This window comes from Carlito syrichta, unplaced genomic scaffold, assembly GCF_000164805.1.
Source record: "Carlito syrichta isolate Samal-C Ts95f unplaced genomic scaffold, Tarsius_syrichta-2.0.1 Scaffold304253, whole genome shotgun sequence".
Taxonomy (NCBI): Eukaryota; Metazoa; Chordata; class Mammalia; order Primates; family Tarsiidae; genus Carlito; species Carlito syrichta.
Genome location: NW_007248349.1, coordinates 207,441 through 214,149, shown reverse-complemented (window position 1 = coordinate 214,149; position 6,709 = coordinate 207,441). Strand labels below are relative to the sequence as shown.

Here is a 6,709-nt window from a genome sequence, read left to right as displayed (position 1 = left end):
AAATCAAAAAAATCAACCGGGTGTGGTAGCGCATGCCTGTAATTTCCAGCTACTCGGAAGGCTGAGGCGGAAGGATCGCCGGAGCCCAGCAGGTTGAGGCTGCGGTGGCCGGGAGCGGCCACTGCACTCCAGTCTGGGCGACAGAGTGAGACTCCAACTCAAAAATAATAAATAAATAAAATAAAAATAAAAACACTACTCATTTATTTTAGAAAATTGTTTTTCAAGTACATTGAGCTCCATAGAGACAGCGCCCGGGGCAGGCGATAGACGGACGGACACTGGGCGACTCGGTGCCGCGCGGAGGAAAAATAACTGAACATGGGCAAAGGAGATCCCAAGAAGCTGAGGGGCAAAATGTCATCATACGCATTCTTTGTGCAAACTTGCCGGGAGGAGCACAAGAAGAAGCACCCGGATGCTTCCGTCAATTTCTCATAGTTTTCTAAGAAGTGCTCAGAGAGGTGGAAGACCATGTCTGCTAAAGAGAAGGGAACATTTGAAGACATGGCAAAGGCCGACAAGGCCTGTTACGAAAGAGAAATGAAAACCTATATCCCTCCCAAAGGGGAAACAAAAAAGAAGTTCAAGGATCCCAATGCTCCCAAGAGGCCTCCCTCCTCGGCCTTCTTCTTGTTCTGTTCTGAGTATCGCCCCAAAATCAAAGGAGAGCACCCCGGCCTGTCAATCGGGGATGTCGCAAAGAAACTGGGAGAGACGTGGAGTAACACTGCTGCGGATGACAAGCAGCCTTACAAGAAGAAGGCCACGAAGCTGAAGGAGAAATACGAAAAGGATATTGCCGCTTTCCGAGCCAAAGGCAAGCCCGATGTGCCAAAAAAGGGAGTCGTCAAGGTGGAAAAGAGCAAGAAAAAGAAGGAAGAGGAGGAAGATGAGGAGGACGAATAGGACGAGGAAGAGGAAGAAGACGAAGATGATGATGATGATGAATAAGTTGGTTCTAGCGCAGTTTTTTTTTCTTGTCTATAAAGCATTTAACCCCCCTGTACACAACTCATTCCTTTTAAAGAAAAAAATTGAAATGTAAGGCTGTGTAAGATTTGTTTTTAAACTGTACAGTGTCTTTTTTTTGTATAGTTAACACACTACCGAATGTGTCTTTAGATAGCCCTGTCCCGGTGGTATTTTCAATAGCCACTAACCTTGCCTGGTACAGTATGGGGGTTGTAAATTGGCATGGAAATGTAAAGCAGGTTCTTGTTGGTGCACAGCACAAATTAGTTAAATATGGGAATGGTAGTTTTCTCATCTTCAGTTGTCTCTGATGCAGCTTATACAAAATAATTGTTCTGTTAACTGAATACCACTCTGTAAAGTTGCAGCTGTTTTGTTGACATTCTGAATGCTTCTAAGTAAATACAATTAAAAAAAAAAGAAAGTTGTTTTTGAGTTTAGTAAGAAAGCAATAATATGTAATTAGTGGTATAATAGCCATGCACCAATATGTTACCTATCTCCTATGGGTTTAAATAGGAAGCAAAGATGATTCATCCTGGGAAGTGGAGACCCATTTATTTATTGTCACACTTTGAAATAATAGCTTTTGGGCAACCCCCTTGGGTCCCCTCCCACTGTGGGAGCTTTTCTGTTCTTTTAATAAATTCTGCTTCCTCTCTTAAAAAAAATAATAGCTTTTATACAGATTTTAAAAACACTGATTATTTATTATAGAAAATTTGGAAAATCCAGAGAAGCAATAATATAAATAATATTATTGTTCATATATATATATGAACACACACACACACACACACACACACACACACACACACACACACACACACACACACAATTTATTTTTGAGTCAAAGTATCAATGTGTCACCCAGGCTGGTCTACCACAGCCTCAACCTCCTTGGCTCAGATGATCCTTCCACCTCAGCCTTCCAAGGAGCTGGAACTATAAGCGCATGCCACCATGCCTAACTAATTTAAAAAAAAATGTAGAGTCCAGGCACGGTGGCTCACTCCTATAATCCCAGCTCTTTAGGAGGCCAGGTGAGACCATTGCCTGAGCCCACAGGTTTGAAATCAGCCTGGACACTTGGTGAGACCTCATCTCTACAATTAAAAAAAATTAGCTGGGCATGGTAGTGCACGCCTGCGGGTGCCACTGCACTCCAGCCTGGGCGACAGAGTGGGATTCTGACTCAAAAAAAAAAAAGTGTTGTAGAGATGAGATTTCGCCAAGTTGCCCAGGCTAGCCTCAAACTCCTGGGCTCAGGCAGTTCTCTCACCCCTGCATCTCAAAGTACAGGTGTGAGTCACTGCACCTGGCTGTTCTTTAAATTTTTTTATATACATTGTATATCCTTTTAATCTTTTTAAAATGGGTGCATATACTTTTAAAACAAACAAAATAATACATTAGTACTTTTTATTCGCTGCTTTTATTATTCAACATATTGTGGCCATATCCAGGTAATGAAATACTCTTCTGTAACATCTGTTGAAACAAGTGCATAGTTTTGTTTTGTTTTGAATTGGAGTCTCACTCTTTTGTCCCAGCTGGAGTGCAATGGCAGGCTCACAGCCACTGCAGCCTCAAACTGCTGGACTCAGGCAGTCCTTATACCTCAGCCTTCCAAGTAGCTGGAACCACAGGCTTGAGCCACCATACCTAGATACTTTCTTTTTATTTATTGTAGAGACAAGTTCTCGCCAAGTTGCCCAGACTGGTCTTGAACCCCTGGGCTTAGGCAATCCTCTTGTCTCTGCCTCCCAAAGTGTTGAGATTGCAGGCGTGAGCCACCGTACCCACCTATGGTTTTGTTTTTGTTTTTTGGGTTTTTTTGAGTTGGAGTCTCACTCTGTCGCCCAGACTGGAGTTCAGTGGCACGCTCCCGGCCACCGCAGCCTCGACCTGCTGGGCTCTGGCAATCCTTCCGCCTCAGCCTTCCAGGTAGCCGGAACTACAGGCACATGCTACCATACCTGGCTAATTTTTTTTTTATTTATTGTAGAGATGAGGTCTCGTCAAGTTGCCCAGGTGGGTCTCAGGCAATTCACTCACCTCGGCCTATGTTGTTTTTGTTTTTTTGGGGTTTTTTTTGAGTTGGCGTCTCACTCTGTCGCCCAGACTGGAGTGCAGTGGCCGCTTCCGGCCACCGCAGCCTCGACCTGCAGGGCTCCAGTGATCCTTCCGCCTCAGCCTTCCAAGTAGCCGGAATTAGCAGGCATGTGCTACCACGCCCGGCAGATTTTTTTAAATTTATTTATTGTAGAGATGAGGTCTTGCTGCCCAGGCGGGTCCTGAACCCGCGGGCTCAGGCAATCCACTCACCTCAGCCTCCCAAAGGCATGGGATTACAGGCTGAGCCACCGAGCCCGGCTATGGTTTTGTTTTATAGAAACTAAAATAAACTTTGGGTTTTGAAAATACTATGGGTAATCATATATCTTCTATGAATTTTACCAGTGGATTAGCCCCACATAGTATAATCATTATATAATGCTGCTTTTGTACTTCTTAGGCTTGCAGTATGAAAAAAGGAAAGGTTGAAATGCAGTTTATGCTCACTGCTGCATATTTCCTCTGGAATTTGTTACTAATTTTTTTCAATTTAGTAGGAAAGTAATAGTATATAGTTGGTGGTATAAAATGCATGCTGTAATATTTTACCTATCTCATATGAGTTTAAAATGTTTCAGAGGCATACTTTGGTTAATCCTGCTTAAAAATCTTATGAATTAGAGTTAAGGCTGTATTGTTTTCTCAGATAAAGAAGTAATATTATAGTCTTTGATATTTAAGAATCTTCATTAGAATGCTGGACCTGATTAACTTTGTGATATTTGGCTAGTACCTAATCATTCTGAACTCCAGTCTCCTAATTTGTAAAATGGTCATAATAACATTTGCTTTTTGTTTGGTACAGTTGTGATTAATGTTACTTTTTTTTTTAATCTATAGTAGGCTACATGTATTTAAGATGTACAATTATGTCAGTTTTTTACATATGTATTTCCTTGTGGAATTATCACTACCTTCAAGATTGCAAATGTTTTGATTTCCATCATTCTCCAAATAATTTTAAATGTGTTTTCCTTTAGCTTATTGAGAATATATATTATAATAGCTGCTTTAAAAGATATTTATTGACAGTGGTGACTCTTGCTTGTAATCCCAGTACTTTGGGAGACAGGCGGGAGAATCACTTGAGGCCAAGAGTTCAAGACTAGCTTGGGCAACATAGCAAGTTTTCTGCAAAAACTTTAAAAATATGTATTTGTTGAACATTTCCAATATCTGGCTCATTTCCTGGCTGGTGTCTTGACTGTCAATTCCTATAAAAATAGGTCACATTTTCCTGTTTTTTGTACATCAGGTAATTTAGGATTGCATTTTAGATGTCATAAACTATGTTGCATAGACTCTGAGTCCTTTTGTAACTCTCTGGAGATTGCAGATGTTTCTGCTTAGCAGGCAGTCAATCTGATTAGGTATAGAATGTAAATTTTGTCTCATCATCTATGGACAGTGGTTCAAAACTCGGTTCTATAAGCCCAGACTATACTGGCTTAATTAAGGCATCTCCTTTTCTAGCTCTCTTACTTCTGGGATTCCCTCCATACTTTCCTGCCTAAAAGGGCCCCTTTTCTGATCTTTGTAGCCTGAAGATAGGTTTCCCTAGAGTTTTAGGTGCCTTTTTGAGCAGCATCATGAGTAGGATACATACTTGAGGCAAAAGAGGGAAAAGGTGTGGGAAACTCACTTCTGTTCACTTCTCCATGTTTGACTTCCTTCCAAAACCCACTTGCTTTTGTTCACTTTTCAGAGTCCTCAATTAGTTGTCCTCAGTTAGTTTTTTCTTGGGTCCCTGTTTGTAGTCAGTGGGAGGGATGGGCTGGAGAGGGCTTAAACACAGTAGCTTATTTTGTTTGTTTTATGTTTAATAATTTTGATAAAATATGTATAATGCAAAAGTTACCATTTTTACCATTTAAAATTTTTAATTATGGTAAGAAGCACATAACACAAAATTTACAATCCTAAAAACATCTTTAGGAATACATTCGCATTGTTGTGCAATCATCTCCAGAATTTTTTCATCATCTCAAACTGAAACTCTGTACCCATTAAACAAGAATTTCTCATCCCTTCCACACCCAGCTCCTGATAACCACTGTTGTACTTTCTGTCTCTATGAATTTGACTATTCTACTTACTTCATTATCAATAGAATAATATAATATTTGTCCTTTTGTGTCTGACTTATTTCACTGAGCATAATGTCTTCAAGGTTCACCTATGTTGTAGCACGTGTCAGAATTTCTTTCCTTTTTAAAGCTGAATAATAGTCCATTGTATGGGTATACTCCATATTGTTTATACATTATCTGTTGATGGACATTTGTATTGCTTCCACATTTTGGATATTGTGAATAATGATAATGATATGAACACTGATATACAAATATCTGTTTGAGGCCCTCCTTTCTTTCTTTTTTTGAGTTGGAGTCTCACTCTTGCCCATGCTAGAGTGCAGTGGCATACTCATGGCCATCCCAGCATCGACCTGCTGGACTCAGGCGATCCTTCCGCCTCAGCCTTCTAAGTAGCCAGAACTACAGGCACGCACTACTGTGCCCAGCTAATTTTTTATTTATTGTAGAGATTAGGTCTCACCAAGTTGCCCGGGCTGGTCTCGAACCCATGGGTGTAGGAAATTCACTCACCTCGGCCTCCCAAAGTGCTGGTATTACAGGCTGAGCGAGCCTGACCTTGAGTCCATCCTTTCAATTATTTTGTGTATATATCCAGAAGTAAAATTACTAGAACAAATGGCAATTCTATGTTTAATTTTTTGAGAGGACATCATAATGGTTTCCTTGGCAGCTACACCATTTTATTTATTTACTTATTAAAAAAATTTTTTTTAAATTGTAGTCTCACTCTTGTCACCCAGGCTGGAGTACAGTGGCACACTCATGACCATCACAGCTTCAACCTGCTGGGCTTAGGTGATCCTTTCACCTCAACTTTCCAACTAGCTGGAACTACAGACACATGCCACCATGCCCAGCTAGTTTTTGTGATTTATAGTAGAGATGAGGTCTCACCAAGTTGTCTGGGCTGGTCTCGAACCCCTGGGCTCAGGCAGTCTGCTTGCCTCAGCTTCCCAAAGTGCTGGGATTATAGGCTGAGCTATCGCGCCCGGCCAGCTACACCATTGAAAATTTTTACCATCAGTGTACAGGGTTCTGCTATCTCTACATTCATGCCAAAGCTTATTGCTTTCTGTTTTATTTAATAATATTTATTATTATTGTTATTCTTATTATTATTTGAGTTGGAGTCTCTTGTTGCCCAGGATGGAGTGCAATGACATGCTCATAGCCACCACAGCCTCGACCTGTGGGTTCAGGTGATCCTTCCACCTTAGCCTTCCAAGTAGCTGGAACTACAGATCCATGCCACCATGCCTAGCTAGTTCTCATGATTTATAGTAGAGATGAGGTCTCAGCAAGTTTCCCTGGCTGGTCTCGAACCCCCGGACTCAGACAGTCCTCTTGTCTCGGCCTCCCAAAGTGCTGGGATTACAGACTGAGCCACTGCGCTCGGCCTGTTTTGTTTTTTCTTTTGAGTTGGAGTCTCACTTTGTCGCCCAGACTGGAGTACAGTGGCCGCTCTCGGCCACTGCAGTCTCAACCTGCTGGGCTCCGGCGATCCTTCCGCCTCAGCCTTC

At 41.6% G+C, this 6,709-nt stretch overlaps 1 protein-coding gene and 1 pseudogene across 3 annotated transcripts in view; both read left to right on the top strand.

Moving 5' to 3' along the window:
* The window catches only part of TMEM116 (transmembrane protein 116), a 78,947-nt gene that overhangs the window by 35,690 nt on the left and 36,548 nt on the right, over positions 1-6,709 (top strand). The gene's annotated exons all lie outside the window — the stretch shown is intronic.
* LOC103261957 lies at positions 322-1,324 on the top strand (annotated as a pseudogene).